This window comes from Suncus etruscus, chromosome 19 (assembly GCF_024139225.1).
Source record: "Suncus etruscus isolate mSunEtr1 chromosome 19, mSunEtr1.pri.cur, whole genome shotgun sequence".
In the NCBI taxonomy this organism is placed as follows: Eukaryota; Metazoa; Chordata; class Mammalia; order Eulipotyphla; family Soricidae; genus Suncus; species Suncus etruscus.
This window is the reverse complement of record NC_064866.1, coordinates 28,366,530-28,388,254: the sequence shown is the minus strand read 5'-3', so window position 1 is coordinate 28,388,254 and position 21,725 is coordinate 28,366,530. Positions and strand designations below refer to the sequence as shown.

General features: G+C 46.7%; 1 protein-coding gene across 1 annotated transcript in view; it reads right to left on the bottom strand.

Annotated features, from left to right (window-relative positions):
- The window catches only part of LOC125997363 (glutathione S-transferase Mu 2-like), a 436,713-nt gene that overhangs the window by 370,741 nt on the left and 44,247 nt on the right, over positions 1-21,725 (bottom strand). The window lies entirely within an intron of this gene.

The window sequence follows — 21,725 nt, the reverse complement described above, 5'->3', positions numbered from 1 at the left end:
AGGGGATGTCTTATTTTTCCATGAAGAAGAATACAGTACACAGTTATTATTAAATGAAAATAAAATGTATTACCTGTATACACTAACGGTAGTATGGTTGTCAACACGAACTAGACAAACTGTGAATCCTACAGATGCCAGTCAGTGAGGCCCTAGCAACCAGTTTATGGTAAATTAATTTTCATTCCAAGACAGAGCCTGGGGGGGCTTATTTTGGGGGGGAATGCCTTATTTTTCACCCAGAAGGAAACCTGTAAATAGGTCTTATTTTGGAGGATGTCTCATTTTTGGGGAAACATGGTAATATAAGTCCACTGGTGTCTGTGTTATTTACAGAAAAGGTTCCACTCTGGCATGAACTTCTCTCTCCCTGGTTCAACCATCCCGAACATGGGAGTCCTAAGGAGCCAGAGTGCCCTATCATATAACATGGGGCACCCTCCCTTGGGAGATAAGATGAAAGTGGGATTTACAACCCAGAACCCACTGCCCATTCTCTAGCACTCTAGCACTTGGCGGGCAGGTGAGGTGGGAAGAAGCCAGCTAAACTATGCCCAGCCCTCTTCACATTCCCAAAGGCTGTGGAGCCTTCGTTGGCCCGTGATGCCCCCTGCTGTCCTTTGTAAGAATGGCACCTCAACAGCCCCAGCGGACAGTCCAGGGACTCTCCAGGGATTGTTCCAGAAGATAAAAATCATACTTGCCTTAGGTCCTTCAGGGTCAACTCGGCTTTGTTGACCTGGCAAAGCCCTTCCAGCAGTGTGTGTGTGTGTGTGTGTGTGTGTGTGTGTGTGTGTGTGTGTGTGTGTGTGTGTGTTAGGTTTCACTACAGAGGTTCCTGGGACCTGCAGAGGGCTTCTTCAAGCCCTCCCAGCAGTGTGTGTGTGTGTGTGTGTGTGTGTGTGTGTGTGTGTGTGTGTGTGTGTGTGTGTGTGTGTGTTAGGTTCCACTACAGAGGTTCCTGGGACCTGCAGAGGGCTTCCTCAAGCCCTCCCAGCAGTGTGTGTGTGTGTGTGTGTGTGTGTGTGTGTGTGTGTGTGTGTGTGTGTGAGTGAGTGAGTCATGTTTCACTGCAGGTTCCTGGGACCTGCAGAGGGCTTCCCCAGCAGGTCCTATTGGTGGCAAGTTTAGAAGGATGGAGAGGTGTGATCCAGGAGAGAAAGACTGTGGCAGAGGTGTAGGGAGAGCATAGGGGTGTCTAAAAATGGAAGCATGGCATGCACCTCCGGGAGCATCTTTATTTTTATTTTTATTTTTTTTTATTTTTTTTTTTTAATTTTTATTTTTTTATTTAAACACCTTGATTACATACATGATTGTTTTTGGGTTTCAGTCATGTAAAGAACACCACCCATCACCAGTGCAACATTCCCATCACCAATGTCCAAGTCTCCCTCCTACCCACCCAACCCCCGCCTGTACTCTAAACAGGCTCTCCATTTCCCTCATACATTCTCATTATAAGGAAAATTCAAAATGTAGTTATTTCTCTAACTAAACTCATCACTCTTTGTGGTGAGCTTCCTATGGTGAGCTGGAACATCCAGCTCTTTTCACTTTTGTGTCTGGAAATTATTATTGCAAGAATGTCTTTCATTTCTCTTAAAACCCATAGATGAGTGAGACCATTCTGCGTTTTTCTCTCTCTCTCTGACTTATTTCACTCAGCATAATAGATTCCGTATACATCCATGTATAGGAAAATTTCATGACTTCATCTCTCCTGACAGCTGCATAATATTCCATTGTGTATATGTACCACAGTTTCTTTAGCCATTCATCTGTTGAAGGGCATCTTGGTTGTTTCCAGAGTCTTGCTATGGTAAATAGTGCTGCAATGAATATAGGTGTAAGGAAGGGGTTTTTGTACTGTATTTTTGTGTTCCTAGGGTATATTCCTAGGAGTGGTATAGCTGGATCATATGGGAGCTCGATTTCCAGTTTTTGAAGGAATCTCCATATCGCTTTCCATAAAGGTTGAACTAGACGGCATTCCCACCAGCAGTGGATAAGAGTTCCTTTCTCTCCACATCCTCGCCAACACTGTTTGTTCTCATTCTTTGTGATGTGTGCCATTCTCTGTGGTGTGAGGTGGTATCTCATCGTTGTTTTGATTTGCATCTCCCTGATGATTAGTGATGTGGAGCATTTTTTCATGTGTCTCTTGGCCATTTGTATTTCTTCTTTGTCAAAGTGTCTGTTCATTTCTTCTCCCCATTTTTTGATGGGATTAGATGTTTTTTTCTTGTAAAGTTCTGTCAGTGCCTTGTATATTTTGGAGATTAGCCCCTTATCTGATGGGTATTGGGTGAATAGTTTCTCCCACTCAGTGGGTGGCTCTTGTATCCTGGGCACTATTTCCTTTGAGGTGCAGAAACTTCTCAGCTTAATATATTCCCATCTGTTAATCTCTGCTTTCACTTGCTTGGAGAGTGCAGTTTCCTCCTTGAAGATGCCTGTAATGTCCTGGAGTGTCTTGCCTATGTGCTGTTCTATATATCTTATGGTTTTGGGGCTGATATCGAGGTCTTTAATCCATTTGGATTTTACCTTCGTGCATGATGATAGCTGGGGGTCTACGTTCAATTTTTTGCAAGCGGCTATCCAATTGTGCCAACACCACTTGTTGAAGAGGCTTTCCCTGCTCCATTTAGGGTTTCCTGCTCCTTTATCGAAAATTAGGTGGTTGTATGTCTGGGGAACATTTTCTGAGTATTCAAGTCTATTCCACTGGTCTGAGGGCCTGTCCTTATTCCAATACCATGCTGTTTTGATAACTATTGCTTTGTAGTACAGTTTAAAGTTGGGGAAAGTAATTCCTCCCATATTCTTTTTCCCAATGATTGCTTTAGCTATTCGAGGGTGTTTATTGTTCCAAATGAATTTCAAAAGTGCCTGATCCACTTCTTTGAAGAATGTCATGGGTATCTTTAGAGGGATAGCATTAAATCTGTATAATGCCTTGGGGAGTATTGCCATTTTGATGATGTTAATCCTGCCAATCCACGAGCAGGGTATGCGTTTCCATTTCCGCGTGTCCTCTCTTATTTCTTGGAGCAGAGTTTTATAGTTTTCTTTGTATAGGTCCTTCACATTTTTAGTCAAGTTGATTCCAAGATATTTGAGTTTGTGTGGCACTATTGTGAATGGGATTGTTTTCTTAATGTCCATTTCTTCCTTATTGCTATTGGTGTATAGAAAGGCCATTGATTTTTGTGTGTTAATTTTGTAGCCTGCCACCTTGCTATATGAGTCTATTGTTTCTAGAAGCTTTTTGGTGGAGTCTTTAGGGTTTTCTAAGTAGAGTATCATGTCATCTGCAAACAGTGAGAGCTTGACTTCTTCCTTTCCTATCTGAATTCCCTTGATATCTTTTTCTTGCCTAATCGCTATAGCAAGTACTTCCAGTGCTATGTTGAATAGGAGTGGTGAGAGAGGACAGCCTTGTCTTGTACCAGAATTTAGAGGGAAGGCTTTTAGTTTTTCTCCGTTGAGGATAATATTTGCCATTGGCTTGTGGTAGATGGCTTCAACTAGATTGAGAAAGGTTCCTTCCATTCCCATCTTGCTGAGAGTTTTGATCAAGAATGGGTGTTGGACCTTATCAAATGCTTTCTCTGCATCTATTGATAAGATCATGTGGTTTTTATTTTTCTTGTTATTGATGTTGTGTATGATGTTGATGGATTTACGGATGTTAAACCAGCCTTGCATTCCTGGGATGAAACCTACTTGATCGTAGTGGATGATCTTCTTAATGAGGCATTGAATCCTATTTGCCAGGATTTTGTTGAAGATCTTTGCATCGGCATTCATCAGCGATATTGGTCTGTAATTTTCTTTTTTTGTAGCATCTCTGTCTGGTTTAGGTATCAAGGTGATGTTGGCTTCATAAAAGCTATTTGGAAGTGTTTCCGTTTGTTCAATTTCATGAAAGAGTCTTGCCAGGATTGGTAGTAGTTCCTCTTGGAAAGTTTGAAAGAATTCATTAGTGAATCCATCTGGGCCTGGGCTTTTGTTTTTTGGCAGACCTTTGATTACCGTTTTGATTTCATCAATGGTGATGGGGGTGTTTAGATATGCTACATCCTCTTCCTTCAACCGTGGAAGATTATAAGAGTCCAAGAATTTAAAAGAAAAAAAAAAAAAAAAAAGAGTCCAAGAATTTATCCATTTCTTCCAGGTTCTCATTTTTAGTGGCGTAGAGTTTTTCAAAGTAGTTTCTGATTACCCTTTGAATCTCTGTCATATCAGTAGTGATCTCTCCTTTTTCATTCCTAATACGAGTTATCAAGTTTCTCTCTCTCTCTTTCTTTGTTAGGTTTGCCAGTGGTCTATCAATCTTGTTTATTTTTTCAAAGAACCAACTTCTGCTTTCGTTGATCTTTCGGATTGTTTTTTGGGTTTCCACTTCATTGATTTCTGCTCTCAGCTTTGTTATTTCCTTCTGTCTTCCTATTTTTGGGTCCTTTTGTTGAGCACTTTCTAGTTCTATTAGCTGTGTCATTAAGCTACTCAGGTAAGCTCCTTCTTCCTTCCTGATGTGTGCTTGCAAAGCTATAAATTTTCCTCTCAGTACTGCTTTTGCTGTGTCCCATAAGTTCTGATAGTTTGTGTCTTTATTGTCATTTGTTTCCAGGAACCTTTTGATTTCCTCCTTGATTTCATCTCGGACCCACTGGTTATTGAGTATGAGGCTGTTTAACTTCCAGGTGTTAATGTTTTTCTTCTGAGTCCCTTTGGAATTCACAAATAATTTCAGAGCCTTGTGGTCAGCAAAGGTAGTCTGCAAAATTTCTATCCTCTTGATATTATGGAGATATGTTTTATGTGCCAGCATGTAGTCTATCCTGGAGAATGTCCCATGTACATTGGAGAAGAATGTGTATCCAGGTTTCTGGGGGTGGAGTGTCCTATATATATCCTCTAGGCCTCTTTCTTCCATTTCTCTCCTCAGGTCTAGTATATTCTTGTTGGGTTTCAGTCTGGTTGACCTATCCAGTGTTGACAAAGCCGTGTTAAGGTCCCCCACAATTATTGTGTTGTTATTGATATTATTTTTCAGATTTGTCAACAGTTGTATTAAATATTTTGCTGGCCCCTCATTTGGTGCATATATGTTTAGGAGAGTGAATTCTTCCTGCTCTATATACCCCTTGATTAATATAAAATGTCCATCTTTGTTCCTTACAACCTTCCTGAGTATAAAGTTTGCATTATCTGATATTAGTATGGCCACTCCAGCTTTTTTATGGGTGTTGTTTGCTTGGATGATTTTTCTCCAGCCTTTTATTTTGAGTCTATGTTTGTTCTGACTATTCAGGTGTGTTTCTTGTAGGCAGCAGAAGGTTGGATTGAGTTTTTTGATCCATTTAGCCACTCTGTGTCTCTTGACTGGTGCATTTAGACCATTGACATTGAGAGAAAGAATTGTCCTGGGATTTAATGCCATCTTTATATCAAAATTTGGTGTCTTTTGGTTAGTCTTGTCTTAAATTAGGTCTTTCAGTTTTTCTCTTAAGACTGGTTTTGTGTCTGTAAAGTTTCTGAGCTGCTTTTTGTTAGTGAAACCATGTATTCTTCCGTCAAACCGGAAAGTGAGTTTTGCTGGGTATAGTATTCTGGGTGAAGCATTCATTTCATTCAGTCTTGTCACAATATCCCACCACTGCTTTCTGGCATTGAGTGTTTCTGGTGACAGGTCTGCTGTAAATCTCAAGGATGCTTGCTTGAATGTAATTTCCCCTTTTGATCTTGCTGTTTTCAGAATTCTGTCTCTATCTGTGGGATTTGTCATTGTGACTAGGATGTGTCTTGGGGTGGTTTTTCTGGGGTCTCTTTTGGTTGGTACTCTTCGAGCATGCAGGATTTGATCACCTATATTCTTTAGCTCTGGAAGTTTCTCTTTAATGATGTTCTTGACCATTGATTCTTCCTGGGAATTTTCTTCCTGGGTCTCTGGGACGCCAATGATTCTTAAGTTGTTTCTGTTGATCTTATCATAGACTTCTATTTTCATCTGTTCCCATTCTTTGACTAATTTTTCCGTTGTCTGCTCATTTGCTTTAAGTTTTTTGTCCAATCTCTCCTGCTGTATGGAATTGTTATGTATCTCATCTTCCACAGCACCAAGTCTATTCTCAGCTTCTGATACCCTGTCCCAGAGCTTATCCATTTTGTCATTCACTTCGTTTACTGACTTTTTCAGTCCTGTTAGTTGACATGTTATTTCAGTTTGGAGTTTTGTCATTTCTGCCTTCATATTTTCTTGGTTCTTATTAGTGTTCTGTTCAACTCGATCCATGGTTTCTTGGAGTCTGTTGAGCACCTTCCATATTGCTAGTCTAAAGTCCTTATCTGAGAGGTTGATTAGTTGTTCAGTCATTATCTGGTCCTCAGAATTGTCATCTTCATTCTCTATGTCTGATGCTGGCCTGCGTTGTTTCCCCATTGTCACACTTGTATTGTGGGTTTTTCTACGTGTTGTGGTGGTATTCATTGTCTATATGATGTAGGCAGCACACTCCTCTGGCTCCTCCCTTTCTGGATGGGCTGGCTTGCCTCTAAGGGAGGGGAGTCCTCCGTGGATGAAGCCTCACACTGGGTCAAATCTTAGGCCCGAGCATGCAACAGAGAAGACAGTCCAGAGAGAAATGCTTGCTTCTCTGATATAGCACAGTTCTTATTGTGATTTTTTCTTATTGTTGCAATGGTGTTCTTTTCTTAGAAGGAGCGCACGGCCGCGTAGCGAAGCGGAGCGGCCGTGCTCTGATGGAGCCTCTTTTGCTCCAATCCCAAGAGTTTCACACAAGAGGACAGTAGACAGATATTTACAGTTCACACTCACAGTTGGGCCCCTCTGCGCAGGCTTAGATTCGTGTCTTTTCCCCGCCTGATGTCCCAAGCAGGGAATCCAGCTTCTGCAGCAGTCTGCCGGCCGGTTTTTATGTTCTGAATCCCGCCCTGGAAATGGCCTCCGGGATCTATTTTTATTTTTTAAACTTTATTGATTGATTGATTTTGGGGCCACACCCAGCAGTGCTCTGAGGTTACTCTTGGCTCTGCACTCAGAAATTGCCCCTGGCAGGTTGGGGGAACAAATGGGATGCCAGGAATCGAACTGGGTCCCTCCCAGGTTGGCCACATGCAAGGCACTAGCACACCCTAGCACTGTGCTATCTCTCCAGCCCCAAGGGAGCATCTTTACATTGGGTTCCAGGAGGGTCACCCTGCATTCATGCTTGCAAGACAACTGCCCTCCCACAGTACTATCCCTCCAGCCCCTGCAGATCTTCTTCTTTTTTTTTTTTATTTAAACACCTTGATTACATACATGGTTGTGTTTGGGTTTCAGTCATGTAAAGAACACCACCCATCACCAGTGCAACATTCCCATCACCAATGTCCCAAGTCTCCCTCCTCCCCCTGCAGATCTTCTGAGTCACACTCATCGGTGCTCAGGGTGAAGCAGGAATTGCTTAGGGGACCCTATGGAATTGGAAGAGGCACCCAGGCCTCCCACATGCAGAGCCTAAGCTGAAGGAGTTTATTCCTCTCCTTTTCCTTTGTGGATGCCGTGGTGGCAGGAGTCGACTTGTGCAGGGGTACAACATCCCACACCCGGTTGTGCTCTCCACGACTCGTGGTCCCAACGTTCACCTAGCTGGTGCACAGGAGGACCTGGATCTGGAGAGGATGACCACAGCACCCCCTGCTGGACCAACTAGGATGCACGTTTCCGAGGGTTTCTCCCCCTTTTTTTCTCTTTGTTGTTTTTGTTGTTTGTTTGGGGCCACAACCGGTGATGCTCAGGGGTTACTCTTGGCTCTTCGCTCAGAAATTACTCCTGGTGGATCTTGGGGGACCCTAGGAGATTTTGAAGATGGAACCTGGGTAGGTTCATGCAAGGTAAACTCCCTACTCATTGTTCTATTGCTCTGGCCCCTTGGCCCTTTCCTTTCTAAGATAAGAAACTTTAAGAAGCCATGGAAGGGGTGATAGGCTTTGCTGAACCTGTTGGACAGGGGAGAAGAAATCACAGAGGAGGACTAAGTAGAAGGAAAACCTTGAACACATTTTGTTTTTGTTTTGCTTGTTTGATTAATTGTTTATGGGGGGTTATCTGTCAGTAAGCCAGGTCTTATTCTTGGCTCTGTGCTCAGGAATCATACCTGTTAGTCAATCTTGGGGTCCATATAAGATGCCATGAACTAAACCCAGGTTCTCCACATGCAAGGCTAGGGCTCTATCTACTGTACTATATCTTTGGCCCCATTCTGAGAGTTTAAAGAGCAAAGGCACATAGGAAGGAGAGTGGGACGCCAGAGGCGGGAAGGTCAGAGGTAGGGGCTCAGGTAAGTACAGGCTTTGTTTGGAATGTGGTGAACTGGAAACACTTGTGGGGTGTCAACCAAAAGTGCTAGAGAGGCAGGATAGATCTTTATTTGGGGGTGAATTGCATCCTCCAGGCCAACAGAGCAGAGACGGATACTGAGCCATGTGGGCAAAGTCTTCGCAGGGATGGTGGAGGATAGACAAGATGAAAAGTTCTGAATATTTTAGGGGTCCCCCACAGTGATTCACTGAGGATATAGAAGTCAAGGGCTGGGTTCATATTCCAGCCTCCAGGATATACCACCATTTTTTCATGTCTCAAAGCCTTCCTGCCACATCGTGACACACCCTAATCCCCACTTTTGTAGTATCACAGTGAGGACAAAAAGCAACATCCCTTGGGGTGCCAAAGAGTTCTTGGCTAAGAATCACTTGAGGAATGAGATCCACAGTCCTGAACAGCAAACTCAGGAACCATGAAGCTTCAAGAATCTTCCAAGTCTGCCAGTGTTCCTTGCTGAGGTAAATAAAGGCAGAGAGCCTTCCCTCCATGCATACTCCTGAGATGGGAGTGGTACCTGAACCACTCTTCTGCTCCCCACTTGTCCCTGAGGCCCTTCCCTGAAGGTGCAGCCTTAGGGGGGCGGGACCTCTTCCCTGTTCTATGCCAGTGATGCCCTCACACCCCACTAGCTATGGCCATTCCACTGGGAAGGGAAGTGAGGGGGGACACCATGAAAAGGGGCTTTGAGAGCCATAAGCCTATTAGGACTGGCTGGTCTCTTACTGTGGGGGAAACTCCCAGATCTGAGCTCCATGCAGGCAAACTTGTCCAGCAAGGAGGCTGCCCCAGCCTCAGTTTCTTCATGTGTAAGTAGGAAGCTGAGCCAGACACCTACCTGAGTGCCTCTCCACTGGGTTGCTCTTCACCTAGTTTCCTATGATTTTCATGCTGCCCAGCAGAGGGAGCCCGCACCTCTTCACAGACAGCATCTGAGAGGCAGCCATGACTGGGGGTGCCTCTTAACATGCTCCCACTCCCAGTGGCAGGGCAGAAAGTAGCAGGCTGCAGCACATTCTTCGCATATAGTAGACCTGGGAGAGACCCCAAGCACCAATTCAGAAATCGCCCTGAGTATCAGATAATGGCCTCAAAACGTAAGTCCCTTGCAGTGAGGGAGAAAAGTAGGTTGAATAAAAGGTGTGGGGTTGGAACGTTGTATGCGTGAAACCCTATCATGAACAGTGTTGTAAATCACAGTGTCTAAAACTAAATAAAAATAAAACCAAACACCAAATCCAAAGCCAACGACAACAGAATCGATACTCAATCTACAACAAGCTAGACACAGAGGGAACCACTTATACTAGCAGCCCGAGGGGCCAACGGAATATGGGGTTATGGGGGATAAGGGGGGTATGGGGAATATAGGATGCATGCTGGGAACAGGGGTAGAGAGAGGACAACATTGGTGGTGGGAATGCCCCTGATTCAATGTCACTATGTACCTAAAATATTACTGTGAAAGATCTTTGGTCAAAATAAAAATTATTTAAGAAAAAATAAAACTATTGGAGCTATAATGATAGCTTGCCTTATACTGGGCGGACCTGGTTTTTTTTTTGTTTGTTTTGTTTTGTTTTTTGTTTTGTTTTTGTTTTTTGTTTTGTTTTTTGTTTTTTTGGGACCTGGGTTTGATGCCCAGCATCCCATATGGTTCCCTGAGCCTGCCAGGAGTGATTCCTGAGTATAGAGCCATAAGTAACTGCTGAGCACAGCCAGGAATGACCCAAAAAACAAACAAAAGGGAAAAAAAGGGAAATACAACTATGCCTCCCTTTAATAAAATTAATCACTGTAGCTCAGGGTCAGAGCACTAGCACATTGGCTAGGGTATTTGCATGAGGCTGACCCAGCGTCTTTTCCCAGAATTCCATATGGTCCCTTGAGCCTACCAGAAGCAACTTCTGAGTACAAAGCCAGGAGTAACCCTGAGCACTGCCAGGTGTGGCACTCCCCCAAAAATCATGTAGCAGGCACAGGACATGCTTGGTACAGTGGCTAATGGAGAAAAACCTCACAGTCAGAACCATAAGCATCAATTATGAGGAAACTGAACTTTAGTTTGAATCCGGGGCCCTGACACTTGTGATGCTCTGGGAAGCTCCAAGAGGACAGGGTAGAAGCTCAAAGAGGGTCAAGCCTCAAAAGAGGGTCACTCTGCATGGGTGTCAGGGACCATAATCTAAGGTAGAGGCTGAACTGGTCAAAGCTGTCTGGGCCATAAACTACCCTGGGTCAGAGAAGCAGGAATGAAGGCAGAGTGGACATCTCTGAGACCCACTGGAAGTCCAGAGCCACATCCTGAGAAGACTGAAGTCTGAAGACTGAGTCCTTAACAATGAAAAGGTCTGGACAATACTAAGGCTGGAGCACCTAGATTCCCCTGCAGGCCTCTGGGCTCTGTCATAGCCTCTCAGTGCTCTTACCAAGAGAATCCTAAACTCCTGAGGGGATCTGTGAAGGCCTGCGGGTGGAGGAACATTCTGGGCCAGAGTCAGGGAGACAGAGGCTCCTGGAAAGATCCAGGACTGTGGCTCTGTTTCTGAGCAGAGCTCAGCAGGACTAGCTCCTCTGGGAGGGGACTTTATGGGGATATCAGGAATCTATAGGACTGTCTAACTTCAAGCAGCGTGGCTCTGGTCACTTCTGAAGTCACCCAAGGCACCACGCTGCCCCTGGTTGACAGCAGAACCCCAAAATATCTGAGCTTCTGGGGAGATGATGAAGTCTGGAATCTGGAGTCCTTCCCTAACCCTCATGAGCATAGTCTGGGCTTCTTAAGACCAGCATTTAAGAGAAGAGAGTTCCAGAGAAACTGGCCCCCTTACCCTAGTCCTGCGGAAGAGACTCTCAGAGACTCAGAGTGGGTCAGTAAAAAGGACTCAAGTGGAGCAGCTTTTGGGGAACATAGATAGAAGGCCCTGCTCCCCACTTTTCTGGCCCTCACAATCCTGTCAGGCTGCTGATAATGAGCTGCCTGAGATGCAGAAAATGAGGCTCCTAGGCCACCCTGTTGAGAGGTGGCACTGAGTTCCAGGCCCACACACCTGCATTGCTAATGAGCTGGGAACCATATGGTCCCAGAGAGAGCATTGGCAATAGCTGGGTACTGGAAGGGGAACCCCAGTTATCAGGGGTGAGAGAGCAGCATAGAGTGATAGGGAAGGGGCCAAGAAACCAAGAGAGCAAGCCAGGAGAGGATCTCCTAGATTCTGGGCTCACCCTGATGCTAACAAACACACACATGTAGATTTAAATATTAATTATAGTGTCCTGGATGGATGTGGATGGTGATGGATGAATGGTGAGGCCTTTCTCTGCCAGCCCGGGCCAGGCACCTGCATCCCTTTTAGCCAGCAGGTCTCAGAGTTCAGGGAGCGGCAAGGAAATGACCCACAAGCAGTCAGTAGAAGTCAGGAGACAGCAGCTTTATTAATAATGGGCCACATGTGTGGCTTTTAAGCAGGCTACTTCAGCCACCCAGCATCTATCTCAACCTGTTTTCTATTCCTCCATGCTGCCAACTCCTACAGCTGCTTCTTGCTGCCATTTTACACACCACAGGCAACCCTTTTGTTACCTTCCATAGACCCCTCCCAGAAGTGGGTTGGTCTGACCAACAGGTAATATTAGCACTTTGCCCTGGGAGGGGGTCACACACACACACACACACACCACACACACACACACACACACACACACACACTGACAGACATCCACATACATGTACACACATGCAAAAAACACAGAGACACTTGTATACACATGCCACCACCAAGCCCACAGACGCCAGAAGCCACGTGGCACTTTGAGAAGAACTGAGACATCCATTCTCTCAGTTCCAGGACCCCTTCCAGGCCCCATGCAGGGCTGTGGGGCATGCTCCTCCCTAGGACACTCTGTCTGGTTTTGTTGCTTAAAAAATTCTGATCCATCATGTTGGGTGGAGTCAGAGTGGGACACATGGATTGCTAAAGAAATATTCTCTTCTGGGAAAAATGTTGGGAAATAAAACACTGATCTTGTTGCTTTGCCTTTTTCTGCCACTTAAAAGGGACTTCTGCCAGTGAAGGACTCCATGACCTGATCAAATTGCTTAAGATCTCTGTCTCCCGGGACCTGAGTTTATCATGTGTCAATTAGAAATGAATTAAGTTGCAAAAAGCTGTTGTGAGCATTGGCTCAGGCCCAACCCAGGCCTAGTCATGTTTAGGCTCATGGGATACATGTGTTTCCCTATTCTTGCTGACAGTTTGGTTTGGTTGGGTTTCTTATAAAAATAAGTCTTGATATTTTGTCATGGGTCTTTCAGGGGTTGGGGGAAGACACAGGGGACCCACTGTGTAATTCTTGGGCAATCAGCTGTCAAGTCAACAGAAAGCTGCTTGGATCCTGTGGTGTTCAGGGAGCCCAGGTTGCCTTTGGCAGTGTTTGGGGCCTTCTATGGCCATACTGGGTGATGCTCAGGGTTTTGGGTCTGGAATCAGGGTCAGCAATACCCATGCTTTATCCCCTTGGTCCTGACACAGACTTCTGTTTGTCATTTTCATCTCCTTTGCACTGGGAATTAGCCTGACTTTGGGTGCCATTCCCCATCCCAACCCAAGAGCTTTTTCTCAAGGGTGGGGAGGGATCATTTTAGCTTATTTTATTTTATGTTTTGATGACTCTCAGGGGTTACTCCTGGCTCTGAGTTCCTGGCAGGCTCAGGAGACAATATGAGATGCCAGAGAAAACCTTGGTCAGTTCAGGGTCTGCCATATGCAAAGCAAAAGCCCTACCGCTGTACTATCACTCCGGCCCCATTTTAGCATTTCTTAAGTCAAAGAGACCACACCTAGCCATGCTCTGGGCTTGAGAGATCAGTAGTCAGGCTGGTGGTACTGGGCTTGATCTCAGGATCTCATACATACTGGGCCTGTGCACCCCCATAACCCCCCCTCCCCAATCTAGCCCGAGGATTACAGACATGTGCATATAATTCTCTGCGGGAAGTTGTTTTTGTTGTTGTTGTTGTTGTTTTGGTTTTGGTTTTGGTTTTGAGTCACACCCAGTGATGCTCAAGGGTTATTCCTAGCTCTGTACTAAGAAATCCCCCTTGGAGGGTTCAGGGACCATATGAGCTACTGGGGATGAACCCACTGCAATATCACTCTGGTCCTCTGGGGCAATTGTTTGAATGGGGAGTTGAGAGGGAGGGATGGCCCTGGCCTAGCTCCCTCCCTGCACTCATGATCATCCAAGTCTGCTGGGCCCAGGAACACACTGCCAGGAGGCTGCCTCTATGCCCAGAAGCAAGAACCAAAATAGGGTCCTGCAGATGAAGAGCTGAGCCCAGAGTTGACCTGGGGCATGCCCTGCCCTTGACCTCTTGGGGGGCAGTTCCCAGAGCACCTGTCCTCCCAGCCTGTCCCAGCCAATGAGCCAGCAGTGCTGGCCTCATTTGCACAACCTTCATGAGGAACCACTGATTCACTGAACAAGGTGTAGGCCTCTGGGGAAACCCCTTTCCCCCACAGCCACCAGACAAGGGGGAATAGGGAGTCCCACCTCATTGAGCGCCAGTTTCCGGGTCAGTGAGTGAGGTGTAGATAGGACAGGAAATACCTATACGTATTACCCAGGGCCCAAGGCTGGAGACAGGACAATGGGGAAATAGGTTCTAGAAAGGTCTAGAATGGCAGACATCCTGCTATCTGGCAGTGGCCAGAAAGGGTAGGAGAAATAAGGCCTGAGCACTGGGTTTGAGAGTTTAGGAGAGAGAGGGAGACAGGACAACTGGGGTATGTGTGCAAAAGGTTACCCCCATCTCCTGGCCCCTGGACAGGTCAGTTAGCATCTGCCTTCTAAGCATCCCAGGTCATACCTGTCAGTCAGGGGCCATCACAGGGAGACATGCCTCACCTCACCGCATCCTCACCCTAAGAAGAGAAGTGGGGGGCACACAGGGCCCCCCATACTCATTCCACACACTGCCTGGCTTCCTTTCCAGCTTCAGACTAAGCTGCCCACCACAGAAAGGTGTGCAGCTACCTGTACCCCCCAATAAACACACCTCTGAGTCATGCTCTTGCAAATGTCACCTACCCCAGGGACCAGGAGGTAACTGACCCCTGTTTCTCAGCAAGCTGCCCCACTGGGTTACAACTCCTGATGTCATCCCAGGCTATGCCTCCTATGCTCAGGGAACCAGTAAGAGCACAGCCGCATCAATTCTGAGAATCAGAGGGGCTCCTCTCTGGGACACCACTTCTGGAGCTTTGCAGCCACACCAGGCCTCTCTCTCCCAATGCCAGAACTCAGCATTGCTGAAAACACTCTGAAAGCCCAGAGTTTCCTGCCCAGTTCTCTGCCCAGAGTGTGCTGTTTCTCACAGGGCTGTTTCCAGAGCTGGGGAACACCTAGTTATTTTGCCCACCTGGGCTTATCTCTCTACCCAACACCCCAAGTGCCTATCTCTGCACCCTGATACCAGCTGGTGGCACAGACTTGCTGAGAAGAGACAGACATGAGGAAGCTTTGGGGCAACACCAAGCAGTACTCAGAGCTTACTCCTGACACCAACATACCACCACTCCTATTCAAATCCTGAAAAAGTTCATAGCATTATGTTTTCTTTTCTTTTTTTTTTTTTTTACTGAATCACCATGAGATACTTACAGTTAAAAGTTGGTGATGGTTGGTTTCAGTCATACAATATTGCAACACTCATCATTTTACCAGTCTTCATTTTCCACCATCAATTTTCCCAGTTTCCCTCTCGTCATGCCCCTGAACCTCGAGCCTGCCTCCTTGGCAGGTTCTCTCTCTCTCTCTCTCTCTCTCTCTCTCTCTCTCTCTCTCTCTCTCTCTCTCTCTCTCTCTCCCTAAACACTGGTTTGTAATATGGTTACTGAGGAGTATATGCATATTACTTTATCCCCTTTTAGCATCTAGTTCTTTTTTTTTTTTTTTGATTTTTGAATCACACTCAGCAACTCTCAGGGTTACTCCTGGCTTTGTGCTCAGAAATAGCTCCCAGCAGGCTCGGGGGACCATATGGGATGCCGGGATTTGAACCACTGACCTTCTGCATTACCTCCATGCTATCTCTCCGGCCCCCAGCATCTAGTTCTTATCCAGTGGTTATTTCCAACTATTAGTTTAATAGTGTTCTCTTATCTGTCCTAACTGGCGTTTGATCTAGCAAATGAGTAACATCATGTTCTTAGTCAAACCAGAATGGGGCCCACATTGGGAACAGTGAACCCTAAGCCATATGGCTGGTGCAGAAACTTGTATTCATACACTCCAGACAGAGAGGAGGGAGCACCAGAGCACAGCACTTGCTCTTCAGTGGGGTTCATAAACTCTAGGCTACAGCTAAAGCCAGCCTCGTCATCCCTGCCTGCCCCTTGTACTTTGTTCTCTTAATACGATGATGGGTGAGTCAATGCATCAGTCCGTGGCTCACAAATGCTTCCCTCTATCTCTCTGCTTAGTCAGCCCAACCCTTCCTGCCCCTGGGAATCAACTCTGGTATCTTCAGAGCTCGATGGCTACTTGCCTCCTTCCAATAGCCAGGCTCAGTTCTCTGTGCCTGTTGCCACTCAACCTGTCTTTCATGTCTCAGACACTAAGGCCTGCGTCCCTGATATACCAGAACCTCTCAGGTCACTGTCTTTAGGCCACAGTCTGGAGAGTTGACCAGCAAATATGTGCTTGGTGGCATCCCAGGCATAAAGGACATCTCAGGGACATCGGAAAGACTTTCCAGCTCAGAGAATATGAGGTGGGACCCCCAGATCACAGAGGCATCTTCTCTTTATATTGGAAGGGGATTCGGGGTGTCAGGGATAGTAATCTACTGATGGGTGAAATGATAAAGTGACAAGTTGGAGGGGGCAGAGTATGACTGTGTGTGAGTAGGGGCGAGGTTATAGACAACCAGAATCATGTCTTCTTCTCTTATTTATTAAATACTTTCAAAAAATAATAACAAGAATATTGCTGAAGCACCAGACAGATAGTTCAGTGGGAAGGGCACTTGCCTTAGATCTCACATATGGGCCCTCCCCGTCCTTTGCCTCGCCAGGAGTGACCCCTGAGCATAGAGCCGGGATTAAACCTGAGTAGAGTTAGGTGTGACATCCCCCACCCCCAAAGCCAAGATAAATCAATAAATAAAATATAAAAATAATAAATATAAATAATAAATAAAATATAAAATATAAAAATAAACATTTTAGCCTCTTTTGGAATCAAATTCCAGAAAAACTATGGTTTCCTGGGATTCATAAGGATGTTTCCCTTTCTCTGATTTCAGAAAGTTGTAAAATAGCTTTTATGCCTTAACATGCCTCTCTGTTAGTCCCATGAAGTGGAATTTGGGCTTTCTCCAGAATGCGGGATGCAGATGCAGGATGGGACCTAGAGGAGTAGAGGGGCTGGGGGAGTTTGTGAGGACAGCCTAAGGAGGCAAAACTCCAAGAAGAGATGGACTGTGGTTCGGTCCCAGCCTCCCTCCTGCCTCTTGATCAAGTGCTATAGTCTCTGCGCTTGATCTGTGTTAGGAGAGGCTGCATCCTTGGACATTCTTGCATGTCTGTTTTCTGCCACATCCTACAGCTCTAAGAAGCTACTCCTGGCTGTGTTGCTATGAGGTCACTCCCAGCAGGGCCCAGGGGATCGTGTGCTGGGGATCAAATCAAGGTTCTGCCCTACAAAGAGGGCTCTGGTTTAATGGATCATCTCAACCTAAAGCCAGCCCAGAATAGAAAATACTAAACTCAGAGTTTCAGGGGGCACCTGGCACCTACCACAAGTCTCTGGCAGGAAGGACACTCTCCCCTCATATGTAGCTGTAAATGAATGGACGATGAATGAATCCGATCCCACAGACTTGCTGACCTCATACGTCAAGGAGACACTCTCTGAGTCCCCATTAGTTCTCAGTTGAGTTCCAGTTCTTGGTGCCAACCACCAGTATTACCTGATCAGAGAATTATTTGTGCAGCAGAAATGACCCCATCACACACTAGTGTGTGTTTTTTCCCCCTCTTGACAGTCTGATCCTGGAGTAGCTGTTCCTGGCCTGCCTGACACAGGGGAGCCTGGACTGGCCCAGTCCTCCCTGGGTGACAGGAGTCCTGTAAGAGGCACTGCACAACTCACAGGCACCCCTACAGCACCCCCAGAGTGTGAGAGGCTGTGGAGGTCATCTTGTGAGCTCTAGAACATTAGGAAGTCTGTGCAGAGAATTGAGGCTAACCCAGGCTTCTGTGTTCTTTTGGGAAAACAGCCTGAGTTCTGCTGGCATGAACTGGGGACAAGAGGAGGATTCCAGGCTGGGCTGGGGTGAGGTGTGACTTAGCCTTCCTTTATCACGACTAGGATTGGAAGTAGCTGGCAAACTGGGGCCATCCTGGACCAGAGACCAAGACCCAAGCTACAAAATGGCCAGAAAGAGGACCAAAGGGATTTTTTTCGTGACCATAGTGAGGCTGGTACAACTGGTCCCAACTCATAGGCTCCTAGGCTTGCGCAAGTGTGGAAAGCTCCTAGCATAGACACTACCCCAGGGTGTGGGCAAGAAATCCCCATGCTTCCTTGTGTTCATGGAAGCCAAGGGTGAAGATGCAGAGCTCAGGTTCCTTATCACAGACTCTGAGCAACCCTACTGGTGTCCTGTTAGGTGTGTCCTCACCTCCATTCCCAGTAAGAGACTGCCAGCTAGCATGCCACAGAAAGTTCTGTCATCACATGAAGCTCAGGGCCAGGTTCAAGTCACATCCAAGACCCAGAGAGGCTCTGGCTCCCAGTTCACAGCTTGGTTGGAAGCCCAAAGTCTGAAAGCATAGGGAAGGGTGGGAAGGAGAGAAAGGACAGATAGGAAGGGGGTTAGGGGGGCTGGGAGGGGTAAAGAAAAGGGTGAGAATTTCCTACCAGTGAGAAATATCATTCCCAGGAAATTGGCTGAAACATGTGGTCCTGAGAAATAGCCGTGGTGGTCCTATCCTTGTCCTGCACCATCTACCATGGCCTGTGGACACACACACACAAACACACTCCTCCACCATCCTCTCTCCTGACCACAAACCTCTCCTGCCATGGATCTCAAGCTTAATGTGGATCCGGAGGCACAAGGCAGGAACCCCCAAATGCAGGGAGAAATGGGGGCATCAAGTTGGCTGGGACAGATGGGCAGGAATCACGAAGCTGGGGTCTTGGGCTAAGTGTGTTTATGATCTAAGTCTCCTGCCAGCAAGCTTTGTTGCAGTGCCAGACTTTGGGGCTGGGCTAATACGTGCTTTGAACAGCCTCTCCCCCTGCAAGGTCCAAAGAGCACAGGTGTGGTCACCTCATCTAGTCTCCCCAACCATAAGGCCTGACCATCAAGGCCAACCCGCTCACTCACAGTGACCCTGGGCAGAGACAACAGCACCAAGCCACCAGCTCCGAACCACCTGCCCCTTCGGGGGACCAGAGCCAGGTAAGACCCCCAAAAAGATAAGGGCTCTGCTTTGCTGCAGGGAGTCTGGGGTGTGACAGAAACTTGGATGCCTTCCTAGACTGGAGATCCAGTTATTTTTAGGAGACACCTGGTAAAGCAACCGAACTTGAACTCAGATACTGGAGAGCCGAATGGGGGTGGGAGCTCAGAAAGCTTCTTGCTGCTTCTTCGGGGCCCAGACACAGATGGGCTGGCTCTCCCTGCTCCAGGGGAAAGAGGAAACTATCCAAGGCCAAGGCAAGCCAAAGTCCCTTGCCTCCATTCTTTTTGTGACACCCAGGTTCCCCACCTGGCCTTCAAGGGCAGAGGGGAGTCATTCTAGCGGCAGGCAGTGGGCAGTGTTTATGAGGGGCAAGTGGGGGACAGGTAGCCAGCTGACAGAGTTTGGTTCTCTTCTCTCCAGGGAGGAAGAATTGGGAGGCCTGAGGAGCAAGCAGGCTTGAGAGAAGGGACACAGGTTTCCAGTACCCTGGGAAAGAAAAGGGGGTTGGCCCAACAAGGGAAAGAGATCTAGTGGCCTCCTCCTCCACCATCCTCACTGTTTACTAGTGACTATTTCCACACTGACTCATTTTATCAGATGTAGCTATTTTCATAATAGTCCCAATAAAAGGGTGTGTGCCCGTGTTGACACTTTGCCCATGATCTTAGGGGCCCCGAGACAAGTCAGGCGCACCACTGAGATCCATAGACACCCACAAACTCACCTCTCATCCAAATCACTTGCTATTTAAGCCACATCATCCGCTAACAGCTTCCCTTGCCTTGTGCTCTCTCTACCCACGGGCCATACACACACCTGCCCCCAACATTCCCATCAGAGTTTATGCCAGGAAGCTCAGGGGACACTGCAGATGACAAGTCTGTGCCGGGGACCTGCCCTGCCCAGGATCACGGGCACACACACAGATAATGCATACATACATGAATGAATACACAAAGACACACACATATGCATGCATAATTAAAGTCAAACACACATCTATACATATACAGCAACATGCAGATGCATACATATGCAGTTGTACACACATGTTTACATGCAGACACACAAATATGTGTTCCCACAAATACACCCGCAATTATATGTGAATATACATGCATGCCTATGCTTATATTTACAACACATACACACGTACAGACATACAAAAATTTATGTGCATGCATGTAGTAACAGCAGAGACCTCTTGGAAATGCTCATTGTGATCTCAAGCTTGATACTTTTGTGGCTCAGTGGCCTCTTCGGAGAAGTGGGACCCTCATAGCCCCATTGGGAAGATTACTCTGAAGCATTCACAAATCAGTGAAAGTTAAGCCTATGGCACTGTTCAGTCCATACCATCAAGGACATCCCAGCGGGTGGGAGTGAAAAGTCAAGGGTGGCATATTCCCAGGGGGCTTGGCACCAGGCTTTTGTCAGAGATAGGTACCTACTTCACCATCATGTTCCAAGTGTTCCTGAGCAGGGTGGAGTGGAATGAGATCATCAGGAAGGGTTCCACAGAGGGGATGTCCCTTGTACTAGACTTCCTTCCTTCCCTCCCTCCCACTCTCCCTCCCTCCCTCCCTCCCTGCCTCCTTCCCTTCCTTCCTATTTTCTTCCTTCATCCTTTTCTTTATTTCTTCCTTTTTTCCTTTCTTTAATTCTTCCTTTCTTTCATAAGCCATCTTCCCTTCCTTCCCTTCCCTCCTCCTCCCTTTCTTCCTTCCTTCCTTCCTTCCCTCCTTCCTTCCTTCCTTCCTTCCTTCCTTCCTTCCTTCCTTCCTTCCTTCCTTCCTTCCTTTCTTCCTTCCTTCCTTATTTTCTTCCTTCCTTCATTTCTTTATTTCTTCCTTCTTTCCTTCTTTAATTCTTCCTTTCTTCCATCAACCATCTTTCCTTCCTTCCCTTCCCTCCCTCTCCCTCCCTCCCTTTCTCCCTCCCTCCCTTCCTTCCTTCCTTTCTCCCTCCCTCCCCTTCTTCCTTTCTTTTTTTCTTTCTTCCTTCTTTTTTTATTTTTTTTGGTTTTTCGGGCCACGCCCATTTGATGCTCAGGGGTTACTCCTGGCTAAGCGCTCAGAAATTGCCCCTGGCTTGGGGGGACCATATGGGGCGCCAGGGGATCAAACTGTGGTCGAGATCTTTCCTTGGCTAGCGCTTGCAAGGCAGACACCTTACCTCTAGCACCACCTCGCCGGCCCCTCTTTCTTCCTTCTTTTCTTTTCTTCTATCTTCATTCCTTTTCTTTATTTCTTCCTTATTTCCTTCTTTAATTCTTCCATCTTCCTTTTCTTCTTTCCTTCCCTCCCTCCCTCCCTCCCTCCCTCCCTCCCTCCCTCCCTCCCTCCCTCCCTCCCTTCCTTCCTTCCTTCCTTCCTTCCTTCCTTCCTTCCTTCCTTCCTTCCTTCCTTCCTTCCTTCCTTTCTTCCTACCAACCCAGCAGTGCTTAATCCTGCCTCTGTTCTCAGAGATCATTCCCTATGGGTTTAAGCATATGGGGTGCCAGGGATCAAACCTGAGTCAGGAACTCAAGAACCTTACCAACTGTATTATGACTTTGGCCCTGTGCTAAAATTTAATGGTTGAAAAGGGAGTGATTCTGAATAGTGGGATCAAACTGGAAAAACAAAGAGAGGAAACTTGATCAGACCTCAGGAAATGTAGCTCCCTGATAAATTGACAGGGTGCACCCATATCAACACACACACACACACACACACACACACACTATACAGGATTTGGGTTCAGAGCCCATGTTAGTTTCCTGCTGATTTGCATGGGGAGGGTCTGCTTAGGCAGGATACCTGCTGACACACTATCTCCACAGTGCAGTAGGCATAATCCAGTCACTGGCA